Below are 15,111 nucleotides of genomic sequence, written 5' to 3' on the forward strand. Positions count from 1 at the left end.
CATTCAGAGAAGAGCAAACTAGCGACATGGAGAGGTTGCATAAAAGGCAGAAATACAAAAGGAGAAAAATGAGTATCCAGACCCCATCTTTTCTAGCCATCTTTGAAAAACAAAAATTAAAAAATTAACACCCACATGGGATAAAGCATTCCTAATTCCTGTATCTGATAAAAGTCTTTTAATAGAATATATAAAGAATTTCTACAAATCGACAAGAAAACAAAAACTGAATAATAAAAATGGGGGATAGAATCTTAAACAAAAACATTACACAAAAGAATATACGAATGGCTATTCAACATTATAAAAGGTACTTAATTTCATTAGTTATCAGGGAAATGCCAAGCATGCCACATTGAGATAAGACTGTACATTTAGCATAATGGTTAAAATAATGGAGATAGATTCCAAGTGTTGGAGAGGACATGGAGCAACTGAAAATCTCATACACTGCAGATAGGAGTAAAAATTGGTGTATCTATTTTGGAAATATATTTGGCATTATTCACTAAACCTATGTGTATGCATACACAATTAGCACAGATACACAACAAAAATGTGTCCTTATGTCGACCATCTTTCATGTGTTAGAATGTTTATAGCAGCAATATTCTCTATCATATTATAATGGAATTTGACAAATACCCATGTAAAATAGCGTGAATAAATAGATTGTGGTATATATCACTATGAAATATTGTACTGAGATGAAAATTAATGATTTATAACTAGTAACAGTAAAGTGAATCTCAGAAATAAAATATGGAATTACGAAGCAAAACAGTGAATATTCTAAAGGATTTAGAAATATTGACAAAAATGAAGCACAAGGTGAGTTCTTGTGGTGGTCTTGGAATTTCTTGATCTCTTAAATGATTTTTAAAATAATTTGCATCGCTAACCAAAGATCAGTGAGCTCTGCAGAGGCAAAGGAGCACTTTATTTTCTAAAAAAGCAATTTGCAGATTAAGGAGATGCAGCCCTGGGTGCAAAACAAAAGTGTACGCTGAAGAACCAAGGGAACATCTGCCTTAATTAAACAAGGTTAGTTGTCACCCAGGTTTTCAATCAGGTTCATTTCTGCAAACGAAAGATTCAAACTTATTCAGTTCTGATGGGTCAAAATAGTCAAGCCTTGCTTGGGTAGTTTCCAAGCTCAAAACCAGAGGTCTCCGTCAGATGTTTCTTTCCAATGGCTGGTGGTGGGTTGGGGGTTCCCGCTGCAGACCCCAATTCTGTTCAGAATCTAGCCCCCTAGATTCTGTTCGTAGGAACTGTTCTAGAGCAGGGATGTAAAGCAGGATGCTTGTCAAGAGCTGCTTTTCCCAAGACCCCAGGATGTAACTGCTGTTTCTCACTCTGCTATGGCTGCCTGGTTCTGCTTTCAAATTTAGAGCATTCCTATTAGCCACAGGGAGTCTATCTCATCTGGAAAGGTTGAGGTCTTATTTTACTGTTTATTTCATAGCATACATTAAGGTTCACTCTTTGTGCTGTGAAGTCCTGTGGTTTTTGACAAATGCATAGGGTCATGTATCCACGATTACAGTATTCTACAGAATTGTTTCACCACTGTAAGCGCCCTCCCCCCTGCACTCCTGAAATCACTGATCTATTTACAGTCACTACAATTTTGCCTTTTTCAGAATGTCAGATAATTGGAATCATACAATATATAGCCCTTTCAGATAGGGATCTTACACTTAGCAATATAGATTTAAGATTAATCTAGTATGTTGCATGGATTGATAGCTAATTCTTTTTTATTGCTGAATAGTACAAGTTTGTTTATCAATTTACCTGTTGAAAGATATTTTTGTTGCTTACTGATTTGGTGGTTATGAATAAAGCTTCATTCAATTGCAGGTTTTGGTGTGGACATAAATCTTCAAACGAGTTAGAGACTTACCCAGGAGTGCAATTGCTGGATCATATAAGATTATGTTTAAATTTATAAGAACCTCCAAACTGTCTTCCAATGTGGCTATGCCATTTGCCTTTCACCAGCAATGAAGAACAGTTTCTGTTGCTTCTAATTCTCACCAGCAATTGATATTGTCACTTTTGGAGTTTTAGCTATTCAAATAGGTTTGTAGTGGTATGCCGTTGTTTTACTTTAAATTTCTCTAATGACAAATGATATTCAGCATCTTTTTTATGTTGCTTATTTGGCACATGTATAGCTTCTTTAATTAGATGTTTATTCTGATCTTTTGCCCAATTTTTAATTGGGTTGTTTGTTTTCTTATTGTTGATTTTTAAAAGTTCTTTGTTTATTTTGAATACAGTTTTTATTTTCAGGTACACAGTTTGCAAATATTTTCTACAAGTCTGTGTCTTGTCATTTTATTCTCTTAATGATGCCTTTTCCAGTTTAAATATTTTTAATTTCAAAAAAGTCTAATTTACCAATTTTCAATTTCATAGATTATGCTTTCTGTGTTATGTCTCAATAGTCATCACCAAACACAAGGCCACACAGATTTTCTCGTATATATTCTCCTTGATGTTTTGTAGTTTTGCATTTAACTTTTAGGTAAGTGATACATATTAATTTAACTTTTGTGTTAGATATGAGGTTCATTTTTTTCCACATCGACTTCCATTCTTCCCAGCATCATTTATTGAAAATACTATTGTTTCATCTGTATGCATTTTATACTTCAATGGATTTCCTAAAAAGCAATTCAAACCATAAGCAAATTGGAATTGATTTATTTAAAGTTACAAATTTTTATTTAACAAAGTGCATAATACTCATTATGGAAAATGTTAATAGATGATGAAAAGTAGATATTTATATTGCCCCAAAGTGTCAAGGGATTAATATCTGTAATGTAAATGAAATTCTTACAAATTAGAAAGGTCAGCAGCTACAATAGAAAAATTGTCAAAAGTTATATGTAGAATACATAAAAGTAGGATCTTAAACTTTTCAGTGTAATAAGTGAAATAATCATTAAAACAGTCATGAAATATAACTACTAAGTCTGAAAAATAAAAAAGTTAGAGAATGCCAAATGTGTGGGGATATGGTGTGGTAAAATATTCCCTGGTACTGCAAGTTGCATCCCATTCTGAAGCAAACTCTGGCAAACTAAGTAAAATTGACTTATGCCTATCCTCATTAGGACTTAACAGTTCTACTCCCAGGTATTACGCAATGGAAAGTCTAACACAGTCCTGTAAGTGGGCACATGTGAGAATGTTCATGTTCTATTATTTGTAGTTTTAGCAAGTTAAAAGGCAACCTGCATGACCCTGTAAATGTACTGTTTTCAAGGCTTAGAGCATTATTCAGAGGTTTAAAATAACCATTTAAGTGTTATACTGATTGTACAGAAAGAAAGACATATAGGCTTTAATTAAAACAGCAAGAAAAATAATCAGATGCATAACAATATTATTTATGTAAGTTCAATTTTATGCTCAAAATACAACATATATTTTGTGAGAACACATACAAGCCAGAAGATACTTATTAAACTATTAGAGTCTTTGCTTAGGTAGAGAAAGGAAGGACTGAGACTGCGATATGAGAAAAAAATAAAATAAATAACCACAAATAAGAGGTAGGGGAAAGTAGAAAAAATGAGATTCTCCGGGAAGCAGTGTATGAGTGTGTGTATGCATATGTGTGTGTGCATACAGGTATTTATGGAGTTGCAGAATCTTTTTTGGTGTTAATGCTAAATGTAAGCCTCTTCAGAACTTCAGATCAACTTTATGCTTTGAGATGTTCAACATAAATAAGATTGAGTACTTGAGGGCTGCAAAGACAAATAGAATGGGAAAGGAAACCATGTCCTTTAGTTTAGTAGCTCTTTCACTTTACCGTATGGCAACACTGTTTTTTATTAAGCCAAATTCTTTTTACAGAATATTTTCCAAAGCTATATTAGTCCTTAAGATGAAACTTGTTTGCTCAAGGATATATTTGCCCTTTCAAATCTGTATCATTCAGTAGCTATACAAGGATTGCCATCATTTTAACGTATCAATCTGCTTTTTATGTTTGGAGGAATATGTTAATATACTTAAAGGTTGCAGTGTAAAAGAGCATAGGTGTCTTGGTTGGATTTGAGTCAACATTTCAGCACCCCAACATTTACTAACTTCATGGAAGAACTAATAAGACTTAAGCTTTCTCAGTCTGTTTTATTTTCTGTCAAATTCTGTGCAAATAAACGGGAAGACACATTTTAAGGTTGCAAACCACAATAAATGTTAATTCCTGCCCTTTGTCTTCAAATTGAATGGTCTGGTTGCATTCATTTATTTATTTAGAGACAGAGTTTCGTTCTTGTTGCCCAGGCTGGAGTGCCATGGCGCAATTTTGGCTTACCGTAACCTCCGCCGCCCGGGTTCAAGCAATTCTCCTGCCTCAGTCTCCCAAGTAGCTGGGATTACAGGTGCGTGCCACCATGCCCAGCTAATTTTTTTGTATTTTTTAGTAGAGACAGGGTTTTTCCAAGTTGCTCAGGCTGGTCTTGAACTCCCGACCTCAGGTGATCCGCCTGCCTCAGCCTCCCAAAGTGCTGGGATTACAGGCGTGAGCCACCGTGCTTGGCCTACCATTATTAAAAAAAAATAATTAAATAAAGCTGTAGCTAACATTTTGAATATTCCAAGTTATGATGTGGTAAAAATTAAAATTCACATGAATATCTTGGTGGAAAACAGAAATTACAATGACTTTCTTAAGGTCAATTATAACTCATCTTTTGAATTTAACATTTTATTTTCTGTGTTAGGTTTAAAGATATCATCTAGGCAAAAATAATTTATAGACTACAGTCTAGTAGACTAATGTTTCATACTTCAACATCTCAAGAAATTACATTGGTATCATATGTATAAATATCTTTAATATATTTTGCTAGTTAGGCGCAAGCAGTTTTATCTAATGAACATATGGAAAAGTGATAAAATAAATTATCTAATTTTTTACTGTTATTTGTAAGTAAGTTCCCAAAAGCTTGCAGAGAAAATTTCTCAGTTTTCAATTTATCAAATGTTAGCATAGACTACATTTATCATTATCATGTTTTGGTAAAACTCTTCGTTTATTCAAAACATCTTTATTAGCGGATAAAACTCTTCATTTTTATAAGTTTTAGATTTCTAGAAGAATGAAACAACTCATACAGAGTTCCTATATGCCCCTCCCCCTGCAGTTCTCCCCATTATAAACATCCTATGTAATATTTCTTTTAAATAATTTATTTGTAACAAGTTATTTGTTACAAATAATGAATCAGTACTGATATATTAATAACATTAGCTAACATATGTCATTTATTCAGATTGCCTTATTTAATGTTCTTTTTCTATTCCAGGAATTCACTCAGGTTACCATACTGAATTTAGTTGTCATATGTCCTTAGGTGCCTCTTGGCTGTGGCAATTTCTCAAACTTTCCTGGTTTTTAATAACTCTGACAGTTTTGAGAGTAGAGGCCAGGTATATTTTAACATGTCCTTCCACTGGAATTTATTTTATGTTTTTCTCATGATTAGACTGGGGTTATTGGTTGGTAGGAGGAAGAGCACAGAGATATTTAATACATTGTCATTTTCATCACATCATCGATGGTATATACTATCAACATGATTTATCACTGTCCACTGTCCATGTTAACCTTGACCAGGCGTTTGAAGTAGTGTTTGTCAGGTTTCTTTGCTCTGCAGTGACTCTATGTCGCCTCTCTCTGTACTGTACTTCCTCTGTGGAAGGAAGTTACTATGGATGACACACATGGAGTGGGGAGCCATGCTCACTCTCCATTAGGATGGGATCATTTCTATTTTTAAAACACTTATTAGAAACTTACAACACATCAAGTTTTACGTGTGTTTCAGAAAACAATATAAATTAGCATTTAAGGTGAAGTAAACAAGGGCCAAAGAAACAACAGTTCTTTTAAGTATTTTAATTTTATTTTGTCTTTACTTCAGTTTTTTGGATCACGTCTTCCTATTTCCATTTTCATCAACAACGTTCAGACTGGTCCTTAACCCAAGTTTTCTCAATTTTAGCAATATGCATACTTTGAATATGCTATATAATGGTTTATTGTTGGAGAATGCCCCGCACATCATAGGATGTTTATCAACATCCCTGATGTCTACCTGCTGGGTGGCTGCAGCATGCCTCCTGTACTTTGCCCGAGCTGTGACAAACCAAATTTCCTTGAGACATTTCCGTATGGACTAATGAGACATTTGGCAAAATCAACCCACTTGAGAACCACTGCTGTAAACTTTTACCCACCTTCTGAATTAGTGTCTTTTTTTTTAACTTATACATTTAATAAATCTATTCAGATGTCAATAAATATCCCAACTTAAACTTTTCCTATATTATTTATACTCTCCACCTACTTGTCATATTTGAAGATCTCTCTACGCCCTAGAATGCAGAATTCTGCTCTGTGTCCCCATATCCTGGATGAAACGTATTAAAACTAGCCTTCTGGTCTTTTACAAAACTTTCCCACCTGTTTTATTTTTCCTTTATAAAATACCCCAATTCGCAGGTTAACAAGTTATCATTATACCCCTCTCTCTCTACCTCCTAATTTCAAAATCACTTATTTTCATTCATTGAGGGATTTGGCACTTGACTGTCCACCTCAATCTCTGCCTGATCTAATGGAATGCCAATAACACAGTTATGTCTCAACATAAACCAAGCATGTAACAATTCCATGGTGTATATATATTCCATGATGTGTATGTACCATATTTTCTTTATCCAACTCACTGCTGATGGGCATTTAAGTTGATTTCATGTGTTTTTTATTGTGAATAGTGCTGCAGTGAACATATGCTTGTATGTGTCTTTTTGGTAGAATGATTTATTTTCCTTTGGGTATACACCAATAATGAAATTGCTGGGGAGAGACAGTTCCATTTTAAATTATTTGAGAAATCTCCAGACTGGTTTCCACAGTGGCTAAACTACTTTACATTCCTACCATCAGTGTATAAGTGTTTTGTTTTCTCTGCTACCTTGGCAGTACTTGTTTATTTTTATTTTTTTTTAAATAATATCCATTGTGACTGGTGTGAGATGATATCACATTGTGGTTTTGATTTACGTTTCCCAAAGGATCAGTGATATTGAACATTTGTAAAATGTTTGTTGGCTGTATGTATTTCTTCTTTTGAAAAGTGTCTATTCATGTCCTTTCCCCATTTTCCAATGGGGTTTTTGCTTTTTGCTTGTTAATTTGTTTAAGTTCCTTATAGATTCAGAATATTAGACCATTGTCAGACTCATAGTTTGCAATCATTTTTCCTATTCTGTAGGTTGTCTGTTTACTCTGTTGATTGTTTCTTTTACTGTGCAGAAGCCGTTAGTTTAATTAGGTTCCACTTGTTAAGTTTTGCTTTTGGTGTGATTGCTTTTGGGGTTTTTGTCATGAAATCTTTGCCAGGGCCAATGTCCAGAATGGAATTTGCTAGTTTTTCTTCAAGGTTTTTTTATCGTTTAGGTTTTAAATTTAAATATTTTATCCATCTTGAGTTGATTTTTACATATGGTGAAAGGTAAGTGTTCAGTTTTCTGCATATGGCTAACCAGTTATCACAGCACTATTTATTGAATAGGCATTCATTTCCCCATTGTTTGCTGTTGTTGGCTTTATGGGAGATCAGATGGTTGAAGGTGTGGAGCTTATTTCTGGGTTCTGTAACCTGTTCCATTGGTCTATGTTTCTGGTTTTGTACCAGTACCATGATGTTTTAGTTATTGTAGCCTTGTAGTGTATTTTGACGTCAAATAGCGTGCTGACTTCAGCTTTGTTCTTTTTGCTCGGGATTGCTTTGGCTATTCAGGCTCTTTTTTGACTCTAAAGAATTTTAGAATTTTTTTCTAATTATTTGAAAAATGTCATTGGTAGTTTGATAGGAGTAGCATTGGATTTATATATTGCTTTGGACAGTATGGCGATTTTAACAACATTGATTCTACCTATCTGAGAGCATGGAATGTTTTTCCATTTTTTTGGTATCATCTCTAATTTCTTTTAGTAGTGTTTTGTAATTCTCATTGTAGAGCTCTTTCACCTCTCTGGTTAGCTGTATTCCTAAGTATTTTTTGTGTGGCTATTGTGAATGAGATTACATTCATGATTTGGCTTTCAGCTTGGATATTATTGATGTATAGAAATGCTACTGATTTTTGTACATTGATTTTGTCTCCTGAAACTTTGCTGAAGTTGTTTATCAGATCTGTGAGCTACTGGGCAGAGACTATGGAGTTTTCTAGTTATAGAATCATATAGTCTGTGAAGCTAGATAGTTTGACTTCTTCTCTTTGTATTCAGATGCCTTTTATTTTATGGAATAGTATGCAGTCATAAGAAAGAACAAGATCATGTCCCTTGCAGCAACAAAGATGAAACTGAAGGTCAATATCCTCAGTAGATTAAAACAGGAAAAGAAAATCAAATGTTGCATGTTCTCTATTATAAGTGGAATATAAACATTGAGTGCACATGGGCACAAAGAGCAGAATAATAGACACCAGGGCCTACACAATGGTAGAGGGTGAGAGGAGGGTGAGGATTGAAAAAATATCTAGTAGGTATTATGCTGTTTACCTGGGTGACAAAATTATCTGCACATCAAAGCCCCCTTTAACAAACCTGCATGTGTATTCCTGAACTATAAAATAAAAGTTAGAAAGTAAAGACAGAAAATGTAGTAACTGGATTTTTGACCGAGCGGGTGTTTTCTTGTATAACTCCATCTATTTATTCAATCATTCTGTGAAATCTTCTCCCTTTATTTATTTAAACTTATCTCTTCCCACATCCTCATGCTTTAGTTCTTATCTCAAACTCTTTCAATGAACACTTTCAACAACAACATTCCCAATCTTTGTCCCTAGTTTTTACACTCCTTAATTTATTTACTACTATTCTGTCGGAGTAATATTTTAAGTTTGATTGGATTTTTACTACAGTAAAAGTCTTTTACTGCTTCCCAGTGCTTAAGAAGTGAGACCTAATATGGCCATTCGAAAGCTTTTGGAATTTGATTATTGTGTAACTGTGAGTTCATCTTGTACATGTGCTCTCCAACAAATAGAAACCTGGCACTGCAGTTTTATTTATTTATTGTTTTCTGAGCTGCTTTCCAACGGTTCTTTGCACTTTAATAATACTGTTTTGTTGCATAAAACTCAACCTTCGGTAAACTATAACTGTAAATATTTATTTCTAACATTTGAATTTGTGGGTTGACTTGGCATCTCTACCCTAGGCTTTACCTTTTTAAATCTAGGTCTGCTCTGCCTCTCTCCATCTTCTTTCAACCAATGGGCTAGCCAGAGTCATTCTTCTCATGGAAAGGGTAGAAGCTTATGACGGTGATAAAATATATGATTTTCTTTTGCCATAAGGTATTGTTTTATCCTGTATTTTGTTAGTTAAATCAAGTTGCATGGTTATGCCCATGGTCACAGATTAGAGAACCACCTGCTGCCAAAGATGAAGCCATAGCAAGCATATACATTAGGGAGGGACGAAGAATCTGGTCAATGTTTCCATCTATCCCAGATTCTATGCACTTTTATACCTCAGTTTCTTTGCACTTGCTGTTTCATTTGCCCCAATAATGTTTCATTGCTACCTTTGCAATCATCATTCAATATGCAGTTAAATAACATCTGTGAAACTACCCTTTTCAAGTAGACAGACTATTTCTCCTCTTACTGTGCTACCATAGATAGCACTTTATACATTCTTCTTTGACAGATGTTTTATTAAATCATTTTAAATGTAGAAAACCTTTTATTGTCCATGTACCTGACTCATTCACAGAGAAAACAGGGGATCCTTTAGTTTAGGGGCTAGATAGTCCCTTTGTTGAACCTATGATATATCCATCAAAAACTGCTGCAAGACTAGAAAAATTTAACTCCTTCTGTTTGAATGGATGGATTTCTGGTCAGATCTGTGAGATATCAAAATCATTATGGATAAGGAGGTAACAGGAAAATAGTAAGGAACTATTTTGTATTTTTCCTACTGTAAGACCCAAATTAATCTTATTATTCTGTATGACTTTTAAGGAAAGAAAAGGCCAAATATACAGAGATAGAGAATATACAGAGATGGATAATAAAACATTAGTCATCAGAGGTGGTGAGGAAATGGGGGGAGGAAGGTCAAAAGATACAAAGTAGCAGTCATAAAGAATGATCAAATCTAGAGATCTAATATACCACATGAAGACTATAAGTGATACGATTTTATTTTATTAGGGATTTATTTTGTTGTTAAATACATAGATTTTAGCTGTTCTTGTCATACACACAAAATAGTAACTGTGTGAGATGATAAATTATTTTAATTTGCTTCGCTATAGTAACTATTTTACTATTTCTATGTATTCTATAACGTTGTGTTGTAAACTTCAGATATACACAGTAAAATTTATTTTTTAAGAAAGTGTGCATTAGCGGCTGTAAGCTTGTCTTCAAATTGATAGATCAATCTCTAAGAAGAGGGCACTTTGTACAGATGCAAAAAGAGAAGTTTCGTAATTATGGAGGAAGCTGTCCAGATAGAGATAGGCTGCTGAACAGAAACACATGTTAAAATACAGAGAGAGAGATAATTGCTGAAGCTGACCTTGAAACTACATCCTGAAATTCATTACTTAATAAGATAATTCCAACTCTTCTTACTTATTTCTAAACTTTATTAAGGCTAAGATGGCCAGAAAACAATCACATGCATTTGACATTCAAAATAAAATGCAAAAACAAACAAACAAACTCAGAGAGAAGCTGTGAAACATTATCATATTTAGAAATTTTATGACACATTTGTTAAAACAGAGAACTGGACTTTATTGGTTTCCTTTGGGAAGACGATTTCATCTGTGATACTGGAGATAACAGATGAAAGTGAGATGTGGTGCAATTACATTTATCAGTGAGATAATCAACCTGGCCTATAACTAAGGTGAATAACTAGTTAGATTAATGGAAAAAAACACTATTAAATTTGTATGCCATGTGCTTATGTACAGTGAGTTTTATTTTATTATTTTAAGACATAATTTAGTCTCATGCCTCAAAAACTCCACACTCACATGAAAGTGTTTTTTAAAAAAGTAACCAAGCTTCCAAAGTGCCTCATTAGCAGTACTGGCATTAAGGAGTACGTGAAATATTTTAAGATTATTCATTATTTTACATCATTTTATTCTATTTAATTTTCTGTGAAAGTAACAAAAATTTCTATTTTCAAGTTTTAGGTAATAAAACAACATTTGCATTAAATAAGAATTTGACTTGAATACTGAATCTGTGCCTACAACTAAATAGATTACAGTCAGGTTGTAAATCTATCAGTAAGTTAAATCAATAAGAACCATGAAATTACTGGATTTATGGTGGCAACTAATTTATAATGGTACACAGGTGAATTGTTGCTATAGTATGGTATTATATTTACTTCATTATAGGATGAATATATTACAATTAGCTGTTGATTTCAGCACACTTTCATACATTATTTTCTTTTGTTATAAATGAGACTTATTTTCATCTTCCTCTGTTCCCCAAACCTATATATTATATTCTTAATCGTCAATCTATTGTTCCCTAGACAAATTTTAGAATATAATGAACTATATGTGAAGCAAAGTTTTTTTCAATAATAAAATGCTAAAAATTTGTAACTCATCAAAACTACTAAAAAAACCTCTTATTTTTTAAAGACAAGTAAAGAAAGAATACAAATCAGAAGCATCTCATTAAACTTAATTCTGAGGTTAGACATATGCTGTAATGGTTACTTTTATAATCATCTTTATGATTCCATCCGCAGAATTGTCTAATTCAATGAGAACTGACAGAACAGTCTAAGATGTTGCCTATTTAAATGTAAACGTGAAACAAAAGAGGCACACTGTCTTAGTATGTTTGGACTATAACAAAGCACCATAAGCTGACTGCCTTATGAACAACAGACATTTATTTCTCACAGTCCTGGCGGCTGGGAAGTCCAGAGTCAACGATCCAGCAGATTGGGTGTCTAGGTGAGAGCCTGCTGCTTTGTTCATCACGGGCTGCGTCTTTCCTCCCGTGGTAGAAGGGGCAAGGCAGTTCTCTGTGGCCTCATTTATATGGGGACTGATCTCATTCATTCAGTCTCCTCTCATATCACCTAAGCAACTCTCAAAGGTACCACCTCCTAATGTCATCACATGGAGGATTAGGTTTCAAAACATACATTTTATGGGGACATGAACATTTCGACCATAGAATGTGGGGTGACTAAGACTATCACAGTGATCAATATTCTTGAAGTTTCATCAAACCTCACAGACAATTATTTTCCCACAAAATAAAAGACATTGCTTTAAATAAACCATGCAGTTTTATATATATTACTTCAAATTTATTGTGATTGAATAACTTGAAAGGGAAAATGTCCTTGTAATAGAAAAAAAAAGTTGGCTATTACTTCTTGATACATATGATTTCCATAATGATCTACTCTGGATAGATCATTTTTACTCAACCTTTCTACAACTATACTTGCTATGCAGACTTAGATTTAGTTAGCCAAGACTTTAGAAAGCATATCTTTGTCAAATTATGTGTAGTTCGTTTGAGCACAGTATATACATCTGATCAACTCATCAAAATCTAAAACAAGGTTTTGTGGTCATTGTTACTTTTGAATTTATGTTGATTAGTTTCCTTTTACTTTTAATAATCTTACAAATATTTATATTTTAAAATGTTTGCAACTGCTTTTAAAAAATATTATATATATATGTATATATATACATATATATATCTTAATCTTGGTATTAATCAACATTCATAAGTGAATTAATAGAATTTCCTAAGACATACTGAAATATAATTTCCTGGTTGGGATGGTGGCTCATGCCTGTAATCCCAGAATTTTGGGAGGCCAAGGCAGGTGGATCACCTGGAGTCAGGAGTTTGAGACCAGCCTGGCCAACATGGTGAAACCGCATTTATATTAAAAATACAAAAATTAGCAGGGCATGGTGGTGCATGCTTGTAATCCCAGCTACTCTGGAGGCTGAGGCAGGAGAATCTCTTGAACATGGGAGGTGGAGGTTGCAGTGAGTTGAGATCACGCCATTCCACTCCAGCCTGGGCAACAAGAGTGAAACTCGGTTAAAAAAAAAAAAACAAACACACAAAACAAAACAAAAATCCAGAAATATAATTTCCCAAGGAAGATATACTAATTTCCCAAGGAAGATACACATATATTCCCAGGGAAACCAGTAATACCTTCATAATAATTTAGAAGCCCATCATTGCAGGAATTCTTAAATTTTACAGAGCTAAGCATTGAGAATATGAGCAGATTTTGAGGTACTGACTCCAGTAAATCAAATAGTTTACAGTATTTCATTAATTAGGAGGTCATCTGATATAGCCCAATGCCTCTAAACAGGCCTGCATTCAAATAACACAGTTAATTATTTGCACTGCTTTTTTTAATCCTAGGAGTTCTGCCAGCACCTCAATTAGGATCATGATGCCTCTGAGTGTAGTAAGATATGCTGTTTCCTAGAATTACTTGCTTCACTTAGTTCACTCTCTGCCTCCATTATGGCCAATGTGAGGCCAAATTACCAGTTGAAATAAGACTTAATTCAGACCCATGATGATGGGCTGGATAAATACTTCAAATGCCTGATTATCACAGAATCATCATCTTATAGGGTTCAGGCACAGGACTCAATGACTCTCCTTTACCATTTTCACCACTCACCAAACTTAGAAGACTTTGTCCAGCCTGAGAGAGGGATCTGGGATGGATGGTTACGTGGTCTTTCTGGCCATCAATATTACATATTCTGTCTGTAAAAAATGTGTAGATGTATATTTCACAGGCTCAACCAGATGGAGATGACACCACAGAGCACAGCAGAGTCATGTGACAATTAGTGACTGTTATAACGATCACATGTAGTCTTAAGCATTTGCTTATTTAATATTTGAAAAGGTAGTCTAATTTTTTTGCTGGTATTTACTATGTAAGCTACTTTGTGTTTCATGTATTTATTCATACAGATAAAAAGAGAAACAAACCAGATTATGTAATGACTCTTAACAACTTTTGACCGTGTGTTGAGTCAGGCCCTATTCACTGTGTGCAACTAATTCTACCATTACAAGCCAAAAAAGCCTCTCATGGTGCTATGGTTTGCGTATGGTTTTTCCCCACCAAAACTCATGTAGAAATTTAGTTGCCAATCTAGTGGTGTTGGAAGGTGAGGCCTTTAAGAGGTAATTAGCTTGTTAAGATTGATTGATGTCTTTCTCATGAGACTGGGTTAGTACCCTTGAGGCTTTTGTGGGAGCAGGTTGTTTTAAAGTGAGTCGGCCTCCTTTGCCCCTGTCTCTTTTGCAGGCACTCATTTGCTGCTCTTGCAAGTGCTGCCACCAATGTGATGCCATCTGCCGTATGACACAGCATGTGGTCCTTTCCAGAGGCGACTGCACAATCTTGAACGTACTAGTGTCCAGAACTGTAAGCTAGATAAACTTCTCTTCTTTATAAACTACCCAGTCTCAGGTATTCTGCTATAGCAACAGAAAATGGGCTAAAATACACATTTATGCTTTGAAACCAAATAAGTAGAAAAGTACCATTATAATACATTCTTGGAATAAGAGAACTGGACATTTTGAACAGGCCAAAAATTATTATATGGTATTTGAATTGGCAGCTCAAACTTAAACTATTGTTTTTGTTAAAAACAATAGTTGCAATTGTTGTTTAGAAGTAATCCTACCTTAGAAAATAATTTAAGTCACATAGTTTTATAGATTAGCATCAAATTTAGACTTTAATTTTTTTGTGGCAATATGACTATTTAAAATCATCAGGAAATATAATAAATTAGGAGTTTCATACAATTAATTGTGGATTGAAAAGTATATCCAAAGCTTATCTCATTTGTGGAAATACTAAAACTTATTAATCATTAATGGATCTTTTTTATATATTTACAGTTATATAAGCTTTGAAATTATGCAGTATTTTCTTCTTTCATAGTACTTGTGACAGACATCATTGGTTAGATGATC

General features: G+C 34.1%; 1 long non-coding RNA gene across 1 annotated transcript in view; it reads left to right on the top strand.

Annotated features, from left to right (window-relative positions):
- The window catches only part of LOC108540760 (uncharacterized), a 64,270-nt gene that overhangs the window by 27,348 nt on the left and 21,811 nt on the right, over positions 1 to 15,111 (top strand). The window contains exon 3 of the long non-coding RNA XR_001888755.1: positions 14,432 to 14,551. This is a non-coding gene — a long non-coding RNA (uncharacterized LOC108540760). The remainder of the gene's footprint in view (positions 1 to 14,431; positions 14,552 to 15,111) is intronic.

This window comes from Rhinopithecus bieti, unplaced genomic scaffold (assembly GCF_001698545.2).
Source record: "Rhinopithecus bieti isolate Rb0 unplaced genomic scaffold, ASM169854v2 scaffold_18644, whole genome shotgun sequence".
Lineage (NCBI taxonomy): Eukaryota > Metazoa > Chordata > Mammalia > Primates > Cercopithecidae > Rhinopithecus > Rhinopithecus bieti.